The sequence below is a fragment of the Vicia villosa genome, linkage group LG2 (genome assembly GCF_029867415.1).
Source record: "Vicia villosa cultivar HV-30 ecotype Madison, WI linkage group LG2, Vvil1.0, whole genome shotgun sequence".
Lineage (NCBI taxonomy): Eukaryota > Viridiplantae > Streptophyta > Magnoliopsida > Fabales > Fabaceae > Vicia > Vicia villosa.
This window is the reverse complement of record NC_081181.1, coordinates 89,818,864-89,832,580: the sequence shown is the minus strand read 5'-3', so window position 1 is coordinate 89,832,580 and position 13,717 is coordinate 89,818,864. Positions and strand designations below refer to the sequence as shown.

General features: G+C 36.9%; 1 long non-coding RNA gene across 1 annotated transcript; it reads right to left on the bottom strand.

Moving 5' to 3' along the window:
* Positions 1-12,636: 12,636 nt before the first annotated feature.
* Positions 12,637-13,164, bottom strand: LOC131646405 (uncharacterized). The gene is made up of 3 exons (XR_009297472.1): positions 13,089-13,164; positions 12,899-12,964; positions 12,637-12,794 (listed from the first exon to the last, which is right to left on the bottom strand). It is a non-coding gene; the product is annotated as an uncharacterized LOC131646405 (long non-coding RNA).
* Positions 13,165-13,717: the final 553 nt, after the last annotated feature.

The window sequence follows — 13,717 nt, the reverse complement described above, 5'->3', positions numbered from 1 at the left end:
AAAAGCTCAAGACTTGACTGAATGCATACTCCCCTAAACAAAGGGTCCTCAAATTAGGGTTTTGGATTTGCTAAGGAGAAAGGATGTATCAAGGCCTCAAGTAAGCTTCATATGATCTCTTAGGATTCAAATCATCTCCATGACAAGTTTCAAGCCCCAGTCTACAAGATTGCTCAATCAAATGCTCAAATGTCCAACGGTCGACCAGTTTGACCTAAAAGTCAACTATGGTCAAATCACGGTCAAAACTCCTGATTTTTGGTCAACAACAATAGTTTGAAGTAAAATTTATCATTTGATCAAGGGTTGATCATTATTCATCAAGGAAAGCTCAGAAATCAACAAAAGTCCGAGTTACTAAATTAGGGTTTCTAAGGAAAAGTTAACTGTACTTTGACTGGCCATAAGTCTCTCATGATTTATCAGAAATTCCCTAACCAAAGCTTAATCTCGAGGAAATTAAATTCTCTACAACCTTTATGTTGGGCCCAAGGTCAAGAAATGCTTCCTCCTAAGAGATATAAGTCAAAACATTACAGGTCCCTCTAGAAGCTCGCAAAAAGCTGTTTTTTGTCAGGAGCCATATCTTCAAGATTAAAATCTCCAAATGCAAAAAAGGCTTCAAAGTGGCTTGTAAAGGACATCTTGGGCTTTCCAAAAAGTCCAAGATCACTTCCATACCTTAAATATTAAGGGAGATATGCCTTGTCAAAGTTGGTTAATTTTGGGTGAAATTTGTGAAGCAAATAGAGGTCAAATTGAGTTTTCTTGCAAATGGGCCCAATCTTTTTTGATTCAATCTTGATCCTCAAGTTATAAAAGAGGTCAAAATCCAAAGCTACGAATTTGTGATGAATATTTGATTTTATTTGAATTTTTATTCATTTAAAAGAAGATTTAAATCAAATAAATGAAGGAAAATTTGAGGGATTTGATTTGGCTCTTGATTCCAATCATAATCAATCATCAAATAACATATATTTGATACAAATTTCGTGATTGGAATGATTGAGAGAAAATTGGCCAAATATAGAAGCTTCCATAAATCAAATTTTCTAAACTAGCAATCCAAGATTCAAAAGGATTTAGCCCATAATTCAAACCCTAATTTGTTCCATTATAAATACTTAATCTGTACAGATCACAAGGGGACGAAAATTGGCCAAGAAACAAGGGTTTAAAAAGTTGCACCATTCTTAAAAAAAGGGGTAACACGAGCAAGCTTGGTTCCTAAAAAAATCCAGGATATTTCAGCCATTCCATTCAACTTAGGAGGTATAAAAGAGTAAACTCGAGCCAATGGACGAGTGGTAGAACATTTGAAACGCAGGTGCCATGTTCATCATTATCACATAGGTTTGATTTTCATGTGTTGCGTTTTAATCTGTTTTAATCTAAACTAATCACGTGTTTGAGTTCCTGAGATCTTTTAGGAAACATTTGAGTTGTTGGGATGGGGTTTTAACGTGTAAATCGAGTGCCCCCATTGTTAGGGCACAAGTGGAAGTCGCTCTCGTTTTCGTGGATACAGGGGTTTGTGGACCAAAACGACCCCATAATCATGGTCAGGAGCTTGTCTGCATAAGATCTGGGCTTTTGATTTTACCGTTTTAGTCATTGCTACGTTTGTTTGTGTGTGCAGGTTCAGCTATGTTTTTTTGTAGCAAAATTTGTGGCAGATGGAAGCAAATTCGTAGCAAATGTCTTTGTTGAAGACGATGAACAATAACCCTGGATTTGGTTCACGCGTGGAGATTTGTGGCTGGATGGTCAACCTTTCAACGCACTCATCTCAATCCTCACTGGCCGCGCGCAGATCGAAGGAATCCACATTTGACTTATTCCTTTAATCTTTTTTTATTTATTTATTCGTTTTCGATTTATATTTTGACAAATTAAAAACTTGGCTGAGCTGGCTAATGAGGGGAGACGAGCTACCAAAGGGACTCGGTTCGATTCCTGAGTCTTGCAGGTTTTATGTTTACTTGTCCAAGTTACTTGTTTCTTTAGGATCCAATGCGCTTGGTCCGTCAGAGCATCTGATGCACCCTCAGCTCCAGCCGTAGGATCGCCAACACTCCTGAATCCAAAGACTTTGGGAACTTCGCCCATGATACACCCTCACAAATCAAATGCACCAGATTCTGACGTCCAGGTTTTATTTATTTCTTTATTAGTTTTTTAGTTAATCCTTTTAATTTATCCACTAAAATCATTTTTCTCCCCCTTTTTTATCTTTTGAAAACTTAACATCCATTTAGTTATTTTAAATTAATTTAAATTAGGTTTTAATAATTAGAATAGGATAATTAGAATAATTATATTAATTTTAGGTTTAGTAATTTTATATTTTAATTTAGTAATTTTAATTAGTTAATTAGGATAGATAATTAGTTCTAATAATTCAATTAGTAAAATTAGGTAAGTATTTTTTTTAATTAGATAATTTAGGTTTATAATTAAAATTTGATTAGTGATTAAAATTCAATCTAGTCTGTTACTGGTAGGGTTTGTCCATTAACTTCGTTAGGCTTTTGCCCATTAGCCATAGGCTAAGGTTTTTACCCTTAGGTTTTTTAGCCATTAAGTTAACCTTTGAAGGTTTAGGTTAACCCTATAATTTATCAATAATGTAAGAGTTGTCTATTCACCGTAGGTTTTTAACTCTTAGGTTGTAACCTTTAGGTTTGCCATTAGGTTTTTTTTAGCCATAAGGCTTTTAACCCTGTTTTTTCTGAACTCATATTTTATTCGCGATTTCTCTTCTCACCTCCACTCTATGATTGTCGCATGCGTGCTTTAATTTTTATTTTAATCTCTGTCATTTAAATTCTGCCTTTAATTAAAATAATCTATTCAAATAGATATAATTTTTCTAAGGGTTTTAACCGAATAAATTAATTACGATAATTAGTAATTCTTTATTAATTTGTTAATTATGTTGATCAAATCAATTGATCAACGCGACTAACATAACTTCAAAAATATTAAACAGGGTTGTATGCCATATAACAAATCATTAACATTTTCACAAACTACGAACTACGAGACTGCGATAATTGCATAACTGCGAACTGCAATTTAAAATACACCTCTAACATACAAACTTCAAATGCATACAACCTCTAAAAAACACCAACATATTACGAACTACGTAGACTCTGATCCTCCCTAAGGAGGTACGTAGGCACTTGGTAACAAGGCGAGTCCCCTTCCCCAAAACTTTAATAGGTTTAAAGTTTGCCCTATTTAACTTTATGTCACCTTTTTTTATTAGCCATAAACCTTTACCTTACAATGAAACCTTAGGAAAGGGTTAAGGGTGCCTAACACCTTCCCTTGACCTGATTATAATAACTTACCCAGATCTCTAAAATTCGTAGGGTTTCCTATTCGCCCTAGCAGAATAGGTGGCGACTCTAAAATCTAAAACTTTTAGGGCAGGTTGCTACAGATAGGAAGTTTAAAAATGTGAGCAATAACCCATATATTAAATGTTGGGTACAAAAAATGAATAGGTTTACATTGAAAACAAATGATGCAATAAAAATAATTAGTATGGATAACGTTTTCTAGTACCTGATTTACCCCTAAAAAAATATCATTGACCAATCAGAGAAAAGGAATTTATTGTATTATCCAGAACATCTTCCTTTCTTATATGGTAGATAGATTTATAATTTTTTCACCATAAGTATTTGATATATTGGATCATCTAATCTAGTTCAGAAGTTAATAATACAAAAAGTCATTTTTAAAAAAAAAAATCTTTAAATAAGATTATTTTTAGGTTAAATATATTAATATTGAGTGAAAAATAAAATTATAAAATGTAAGAACTAAAGTTAAAGAATTGAAGAGTTTTATAAACAATAAATCCAACAAAAATGTAACAGAATTATTAAAATTAATTTATAGTTATGTAAGAATTAAATTTTAGAAAATGAATAGTTTTATAAACAATCAATTCAATGATTATTTAAAGGGGCTAGTAATGGAAGAAGTTATAAAAAAAATTGTGAGATATTGGATTGAACTCTAGTATGGTAGAAGGGTAGCTTCTTGGTTCGACAGGATTAAGCATGAAGTCGAAGGTTGCTCACATGCTTGTGTCGAAGATGCTAGGGTTATTAGCATGTTAAATTAGGTTTTAGTGTTTAAACCCTAATTTGTTAAGTTAGCTTGTTTATTAAGTTGACTTGTGTAATGGACCTTGTGGAAAAAGCCCATTAGTTAGTATGTTAGGTTTTATTATAAATAGCATACTAGTCTCTCATCATTGCTAAGCTAAAAATCCTAATTAAGGGAGAGAGTTTTAAGAGTAAGTAAAAGAATAGCAGTTATAACCAATTCTTGTGTTCTTCTTCTTTCTTGTTCTTTATTCTTCCCTTGCATTATACTTTGTTGTTGGTATTGAATTCACAGCAAATTGGTGCGGTGAGTGTGGAGAAGATGCCTTCAACAAAGTATGAGATTGAAAAGTTCACCGGAGTGAATGATTTCGGTCTGTGGCGCTTGAAGATGAAAGCCTTACTGGTTCAGCAGGGTTTCTTGGAAGCATTGAAGGGAGAGGCAGCCATGAATGCAGAATTGATGGCAGCGAAGAAGACGAATATGATCGAGAAAGCACACAACACAATTTTGTTGAGCCTTGGTGATAAGGTTCTCCGACAGGTATCAAAGGAGACGACGACATTAGGGTTATGGGTGAAACTTGAAAGTTTGTATATGACCAAATCGATGGTAAATCGACTCTACCTGAAGCAAGCTTTGTACTCATTCAAGATGATTGATGATAAAGTGTTGGTTGAGCAGTTGGATATGTTCAATAAGCTGATTCTTGATCTTGAAAATATTGATGTGACGATTGATGATGAAGATCAAGCGCTGCTACTATTGTGTTCTTTGCCTCGATCACATGCTCACTTCAAAGAAACTCTCTTGTATGGAAGGGAGTCCCTGACATTTGAAGAAGTTCAATCAGCCTTGTATTCTAAGGACTTGAATGAACGAAACGAGCATAAACCTTCGACTATTGGTGAAGGTTTGGCCGTTAAAGGAAAATTCTTGCAAAAGGATGGTAAGTTCGACAAGAAGAAAGGCAAAAGCCAGTCGAAGTCTTATAGTGGCGAAGCATCTGGTATTCGATTCTATCATTGTAAGAAGGAGGGTCACACAAGAAAGGTGTGCCCTGAACGCCTGAAAGATCATGGAGGTAAGGATAATGGCAATGCAGCCATTGTTCAAGATGATTTTGAATCATCTGATGTTCTTGTGGTTTCAAGTAGTGACTCGAGAAGAGAGTGGATTATGGATTCAGGTTGCACTTGGCACATGACTCCAAACAAAGACTTGTTCGAGGAATTATGTGATCAAGATGGTGGATCAGTACTGTTGGGAAACAACAAAGCTTGCAAGATTGCAGGTGTTGGATCTGTGAGATTCAAGCTCCATGATGAGTCAATAAGGTTATTGACTGAAGTCAGGTATGTTCCTGATTTGAAGAGAAATTTGCTTTCTCTTGGTGAATTTGACAAGAAACGATATGTTTTCCAAGGAGAGAAAAGTATTCTAAGAGTCATGAAGGGGTCGAAGGAAGTCTTGAGAGGCGTGAAGAAACAAGGCTTGTATACCCTTAAGGCTGAAGTTGTAAGTGGTTCGACAAATGTTGCATCCACGAAACCATTGTCGAAGACATAAATCTGGCACATGAGATTGGGCCATGTTAGTGAAAGGGGTCTGGTCGAATTAGGGAAACAAAATCTGCTTGACAAAGTCGAAAAGCTGAAGTTTTGGGAACCCTGTGTACTTGGAAAATCTTGCAGAGTGAAGTTCAACAAAGGCAAACAAATAACACATGGATCCCTTGATTACATTCATGATGATCTTTGGGGGCCTGCAAGGTGTCCATCACATTCAGGAGCAAGGTATTTTCTACCTATAGTTGATGATTATTCCAGGAAGTTATGGGTATTCATCCAGAAGACTAAGGATGAAACTTTTGAGAATTTCAAAAGTTGGAAGACTCTGGTCGAAAATTAGACTGGCAGGAAGGTCAAGAGGTTAAGAACCGATAATGGCCTTGAATTTTGCAATGAGGCGTTCGACAATTTCTATGCTACCTCTGGTATTGCAAGGCATAGAACTACTGCAGGTACTCCACAGCAAAATGGTTTGGCTGAAAGATTTAATCAAACAATTTTGGAGAGAGTCAGATGCATGTTGACTGGTGCCAGATTAAAGAAGGTGTTTTGGGCTGAGGCTATTTTGACAGCAACATATCTGATAAACAGATGTCCTTCGACAGTGTTAGATATGAAGACACCTGAAGAAGTTTGGTCGGGATATCCACCAGATCTCAACAAACTGAGAGTATTTGGCTGCGTAGCCTATGCTCACATTAGGCAAGAGAAGGTCGAACCTAGAGCTCTCAAATGCATGTTCATGGGATACCCTGAAGGAGTCAAAGCTTATAGGCTATGGTGCCTAGAGCCAGGTCACAGGAGGTGTATCACCAGTCGAGATGTAGTTTTCAATGAAGCTGAAATGACTTTTAAGAAAACTGATGATGTTGGTCAAAGTACATAAACATTTGACAAAGAGCTGGAACAGGTAGAGATTCCTGTTGAGGTGGAGCATGTTGATGTTGAATTGCATATCCCAGATGAAGTCGAAGAAGAAGCAGAAGATGCTGAGGATGAGGAAACTGTCGATGACTACCTATTGTCGAGAGATAGGTCGAGAAGAGTCATCAAGGCACCTCAGAGACTTGGGTATGCAGATCTTATAGCTTATGCCTTAATCTCTGCAAGTAAGGTTCTAGACGAAGAACCTAAGGAAGTTATGAGGATTCGAAATAAGACTGAATGGCTGAAGGCCATGGATGATGAGATGAAATATCTTCATGATAATCACACTTGGGAACTGATCAATAAACATGCTGGGGAAAGGTTGGTCAGCTGTAAATGGATTTTCAAAGTTAAGGAAGGAATTGAAGGAGTGACGTCGAAAAGATACAAGGCAAGGTTGGTCGCAAGGGGTTTCACTCAGAAAGAAGGTGTCGACTTCAATGATGTGTTTTCTCCGGTTGTGAAGCATAGATCCATTCGAATGTTGCTTGCCATGGTTGTTAGACGCTGGCCTGAGGATCTAGAGGGGGGGGGGGTGAATAGATCTCACAGAGTTTTTCGGAATTATTTCGAACTAAAGCGAAAGCGGTTCTGAATCGACTTGCGTCTATTCCGGACCGTTATTGCAAGGGTCGTATATGTGACAAAACCACAAGATAATTGAGATTAACGATGAAGTGATATGTTATCGAATCAATACGTTTCACAGCTGAAAATCAATTAACTTCTAAATTGACAAACTTTGGTTTGCAATGCAGTAATGATGGACATTGCATGCCCATTTGAATCAATACGTCATCGATGATAAACCGTGGTTCCACGACATCAAACGCTTCCTTCAAACTCAAGAGTACCCGCTTGGGGCATCAAACAAAGATAAGAAAACTCTAAGGAGACTTTCTGGCAGTTTCTTCCTGAACGGAGATGTGCTATACAAAAGAAACTTCGACATGGTTTTGCTCAGATGCGTGGACAGACACGAAGCAGACAAGTTAATGCATGAAGTGCATGAAGGGTCCTTTGGAACTCATTCAAATGGGCATGCAATGTCCAAAAAGATCTTAAGAGCAGGATACTATTGGTTGACAATGGAATCTGACTGTTACAAACACGTGAAGAGATGTCACAAGTGCCAGATCTACGCAGATAAGATCCATGTGCCACCGACTCTACTCAATGTTCTCTCATCTCCGTGGCCTTTTTCCATGTGGGGTATCGACATGATTGGAATGATTGAACCAAAAGCTTCAAACGGTCATCGTTTCATCTTGGTAGCAATTGATTACTTCACTAAATGGGTCGAAGCAGCGTCTTATGCCAATGTTACAAGACAAGTGGTTGTGAGGTTTATCAAGAATAACATCATTTGCCGATATGGTGTTCCCAGCAAGATCATTACTGACAATGGTTCAAACTTGAATAACAAAATGATGAAAGAATTGTGTGAGGAATTCAAGATTGAGCATCATAACTCTTCTCCTTACAGACCAAAAATGAACGGCGCCGTTGAAGCCGCTAACAAAAACATTAAGAAGATTGTCCAGAAAATGGTCGTCACTTACAAAGACTGGCATGAAATGCTGCCATTTGCTTTACATGGGTACCGTACCTCAGTACGTACTTCAACAGGGGCAACTCCCTTTTCTCTAGTATACGGCATGGAAGCTGTGCTCCCCGTAGAAGTTGAAATACCATCAATGAGAGTCCTCATGGAGACTAAGTTATCAGAGGCTGAATGGTGTCAAAACAGATACGATCAGTTGAACTTAATCGAAGAAAAACGTATGACTGCTCTATGCCATGGACAATTATACCAAGCAAGGATGAAACAAGCTTCAACAAAAAGGTTCGACCTCGTGAATTTCGAGAAGGCAACCTCGTGCTTAAAAAGATCTTGTCTTTTCAACCAGATTCTAGGGGCAAATGGTCTCCTAATTACGAAGGCCCGTATGTTGTCAAAAGAACATTTTCTGGCGGCGCCATGACTCTTGCAACCATGGATGGTGATGAACTCCCGCATCCTGTGAATGCTGATGCAGTCAAGAAATACTTTGTCTAAAAAAAAATATAAAAGAACAGCTCGATAAGTTGAAAACCCGCAAAGGGCGACTTAGGCAAAAATGAGCGTCTCGGTGGACTGAAAACCCGAAAGGGCGGTCCAGGCAAAAATTAGAGACAATAAACAGAAATAATTCATCCTGGTAGATTGAAAACCTGAAAGGGCAATCTAGGCAAAAATTAAGGATTTATGACAAAGTAACTGCATCAGTCCTTACTTCGTCACCTGAATCGTCTTCTCCATCAAAGGATCTTCGATCAAATCATCGCCAATCTGAAGCGACAAGCACAGTTGGAACTCAAAGTTATTAGAGGGAATAGTGGTTATTGCTTTCAATGTAGCCTTTTCCGCATAATTACCATTTCCAACTTTTGTAAATACTCCATGGAATCACGCCTTTAGCTGATTTCCATCCTATTAAATAAATTTGAGCCTTGTGCCCATTTGTTTGCAATCTTTAATTTCTTTCAGCTTGCAAAATGACGCTTTAATTGTGTTATTCGCTTTTGAAACAAAAAAAAAGAGAAAAAAATAAGTTTTAAATGAATTTACTTCACTTTTCTTTTTCAAAATAAAAGCGAAATTTTCCTTTGAATTGTGAACAACGGAAGGAACATCGGCAGTCGTCTCCATAGGATGAACAAAAGGATTCTCCCTGAAAAATTGTTGAGACAACGGTATTCTGGTCCCATAAAAGAATCCTTGAAGCAATTACCCCTCGAGGTAAAGAAGCTCTTCTATCCCCAGTGAAGAAGCTCTTCTATCCCCAGTGAAGAAGCTCTTCTATCCCCAGTGAAGAAGGTCTTTTATCCCTAGTGACGAAGATTTCCAATCTCCAGTGAAGAAGCTCTTCCATCTCAGTAAAGATGCTCATCTTCCCCAGAGAAGTTTAAAGCACGCAGCACCATTCATCACCCGTGTTATCTACACCGTGTTGAAGAACATTTGCCAAGTATCTGGTTGTATTGCGACGTCGGTCACTTTCCAGTATACTTCTTTGTCTGTCAGTATTGTCAGCATGCATGCTACATTCATGACATTCATCATCCATACACATTTGCATCATTTATGCATCATTGCATTTTTCAATGTCTGCTTTAAAATCACTTGTTTAGGATATATCTATCCTCAAAAAAAAAAAAAAGAAAAAAAGAAAGAAAAAAAAGAAGAAAAAGAAAAGAAAAAGAAACGAATACGGGCGTGTCATCTCTCCAAGTAGGTCGTCACCCATAAGCAAAAGAACATCTTCTTTTTCCAGTTCCCCACTGAGATCATTCCTCGTGGAAGAAGGTTTCTTTAGTTTCTCCTCTCAAAACGAAGGAGAAAATCCCCAGTTGAGTTCATTCCTCAGGGGTACAAAGTCTTGTTTGACTGTCTCTTTCCAATTCATTCTTGGTTAGAACCCTGTCTTTACCAGAGATTCAAATTCCGATTCCTCAAACAGAGTCGTGAAAAACAGACAATAAGCAATAGCCTCATCATCTGAGCAGCTTATGTCTCTTCCGAAAGACTTTTCCTCTCAAGGAAATCAATCATGAAGACCATTTGACAATCAGGGCCTTATTACTGTTCACAAGGCTGAATAACCAGTAATTTCCCTAGCAAAGTCTCCAAGATCATTTTATCACTCGGCTGATAATTGATCATGTCTTCAGAACCACTATCACAAGGATGGTAGTCGGTAATCCTTTTGTTCTGGTTATATTATTCAACATGTCTATCACAAGGCTGATAGTCGGTAATATTAACCGAACCTTTGAAACTCTTTTTACCTTGTCAAGTCTATCACCATGCTGATAGTCGGTAATACAGTTTCATACCTTTCACCTTCGCATTATTAAACAAGTCTATCCCCATGCTGATAGTCGATAATGTCGATAGGTAAGCTATCATTCCCAGGTGAAGCATACACTTGCTTTCCCAATAAAATGGATTCTCTTCCTAAAACGGATTGAGACATCCTTCCCAATCTCTTTTCCCCAGCGGAGTCAGTTTTTGATATCCCTCGGTAAAGATATCCTTGCATCATTGGCAATTTTGGTATCTTAGGTCCAAAATTTGCGTCTTCTGATATTTAAGTCTCTTCCACCCTATCAAAACGAAGATTTTTAATCTTCATGTCTCAGGTTGAAGAAACTTAAATAGGGGCATCTGTCATACCCCAATTTTTGACCTAAGATACCACCTCATATCATAACATATGCATCATTTGCATCTCTAACAAATTACATAGCTTGTGTTTGCTACTTGTGACTCAGCAGGATTTAATCAGGAAATCACTCATCAGTACAAGTAACAATCAATTAGGGTTTTGTTCTCCCTTCATCTCAAAAGAACTATCTTCATCAACAATCAACATTTGGTCCTCAGAGATTCACTTCAACAAGCTCAAAGGCTCTGAATCAACCAGATTAGGGTTTTGACTGAAGACAGCATACTCTTGACTTTTGCTCAGAATTTGACCTAATGACTTGGGACATGACCTCAAGACCCCAAGTGCATCATTTTGACCTAATCCATTGGCTCAGAACATCTCTTACACAAAGATTGATCAGACAAATCCTCAGAATTAGGGTTTTGAACTATCAGGGACTGAAATCAGGGATCACATTTGGGAAACCCTAAAAATCCCCAGGGAGTCAATCAAAGGTTTCAATCATCTTCAAATAATCCCTATGACAATATCAAATGGAAATTGTGTCTCAATTCAAGATCCATAGTCATCAATTTGTGTTCATTTGAAGTGTGCCATTTTCAATTTGTGCGATTCAAGAGATTAGTTTGGAATTTGTTCAAAGAATTGGCATGTGGATTTGTCATTGATGAAAGAAAGTGTTTCATATGGATTGCTTGGAATTTAGAACAAGTTCAAAATTATCCATAAGAATTTCTTCAAGGTTTGCAAAAAAAGAGAATACATTATCCATTTTGAGTTCATTTTGAAAGAATTGCTTCAAGTATGGTTCTAAGACCATGAATTCAAGAATTTCAAGTTCAATATTATTTCAAAGATCCATGATGGCAAGAACATGTTTCAAGGCCTAAAATTCAAAGGATTTCCTATCCTTTTCTATTCAAAAGGAATTCAAATTTCATTCAAGATCATTCAAGAATATTCAAAGCTTCATACTTGAATAACAATTTCACTCAAGAATATTGGAATTTCATGATTGAATAATAATTTCATTCAAGTTCTAAAAGAAGTTCAAGCATTTACATGGAACAAATGAATTACAAAGGAACTTTATCTAAAGTTCAAGAATTACAAAATTCCATTCATTTTCAAGAATGCAAAGTTCATACAATTTAAAGTTGGAATGAATTGGAATTACAAGAAAAAGCAAAAAAGATTCAAAGACTTTCTTAAATTCTTCATTCTTCAAAGTCTTCATTCTTCAAAATTGAATTTCTTCATGCTTTCATCAAGAATGCTCATGTCACATGGAAAAAGAAACAAAAGAGGGGTGAAATTAGAAAAAGTCAAAGAATGTCAAAGAGAGATTTTTATGTCATAAAATTCTACAACTTAGAGATATCATAAAATGACATAAAAATTTACACACATGGCTTATATCATGAAAAATATCTTTGCATAAGAATATTCTTATTCCTATTCTTATCTTGCAATGATGAAGAATATATTCTTATTCTTATTCTCATTCTTGAGATGACTATAACCTCCCAATCAAGTTTCTTAATTCCTAACACATCCCTTAACTTTGCCTATAAATAGGAAGCTCTCTCTTTGAAGCAAATTACACCAAAGCTACTATACTACTAGCTTTCTCACTTCTCTCTTTTCATAATTTTCAAAGTTCCATAGTTAGAAAAGGGGTGAAGAAGTAGTTCATACCTTAGTGGAGAGCATCCAAGAGCTTGAAGCTCATCTTCAAGTCTCCCACAATCCAAAGAGAGGTGTTATGGCACCATCTTCATCAAAAGCCTACAACAAGCAAGGTTGTTAGAGAAATTGTTAGTAACAATTTAAGATTGTTAGTAACAATAGAGGAGTCAACACATACCTCAACGATAATCCGGCGAAACTCTCCTCGCCGTAGGTAAGTCAATTTCACTCTTAATCTCAATATTGTTATGAACATGTTTCTCTGTTAAAACAAAATTTCCAGAAAAAAGAGAAAGCATATGTTATTATGTCAAGCAAATTGTGTCATGGAGAACGAAACTGAGTAAAGCACACTTGGGTCTCTACCTCTGTTTGTGAAAGAAACCGAGTTATACGGTAAGCTCTTCTCGTCGAGGTAAGATCCCATGGCCACTGAAAAAATCACAGGTGCTGTAAGTGAAAACAAAAGCAGAGGCAAAGACAAAACTTGCGGTTCATTTTAAGACAGCATCAACAACAACGATTCACAGAAAGCAGTAGCAATCAAAGAACATACCTTCAACACAAAATCCGGCAAACACCTCCTTGCCGCAAGTAAGTAGCTTCCACTTTCACACTCAATTTTTGTTGTTGTTCTGAAAATCAAAAGTAGAAAGAGTATGATTCACTGTTGCTACAGAAATTACAAACAAATTGAGGTGATACCTGGATTTTCCTCTGATTATCTTCCTATGGCCGAAAATCATTCACCTCCATCGTGAGAAACCAAAAGCGTGAGCTGTTGTTGTTGTGCACTGCGAGCCAATTCGAAATAGAAAGAGAGGGATGTCACTGACTTATCATTAAAAAGAACAAAAAAAATGAAATTTAAGAAGGAAACTTACCTGGAATTTCACGTCCCCTGCTGTTCTTCCGTTTGAGAATCATTGAAATCGAGTGTTTGTTTCTGTTGAGAGATTAAAGTACCCTTGCAGTGTGAACTTCTTCAAGCTCCTCTCATGGCCGATGTTGTTGCCGTTGCTCAGTGAGGAGAGACTTTGTTGTTGTTAAGAAAACCGAGAGGGTTTTTTTTTTTGTTGTCGTTCACTTTGAGAGAGAGTTGAACACCGAGAGAACATTAGATTGTTGTTGCTGTTATCATAAAAGAAAACGAGTTGCTGTTGTTGTTTGTTATGAGAAGATGTT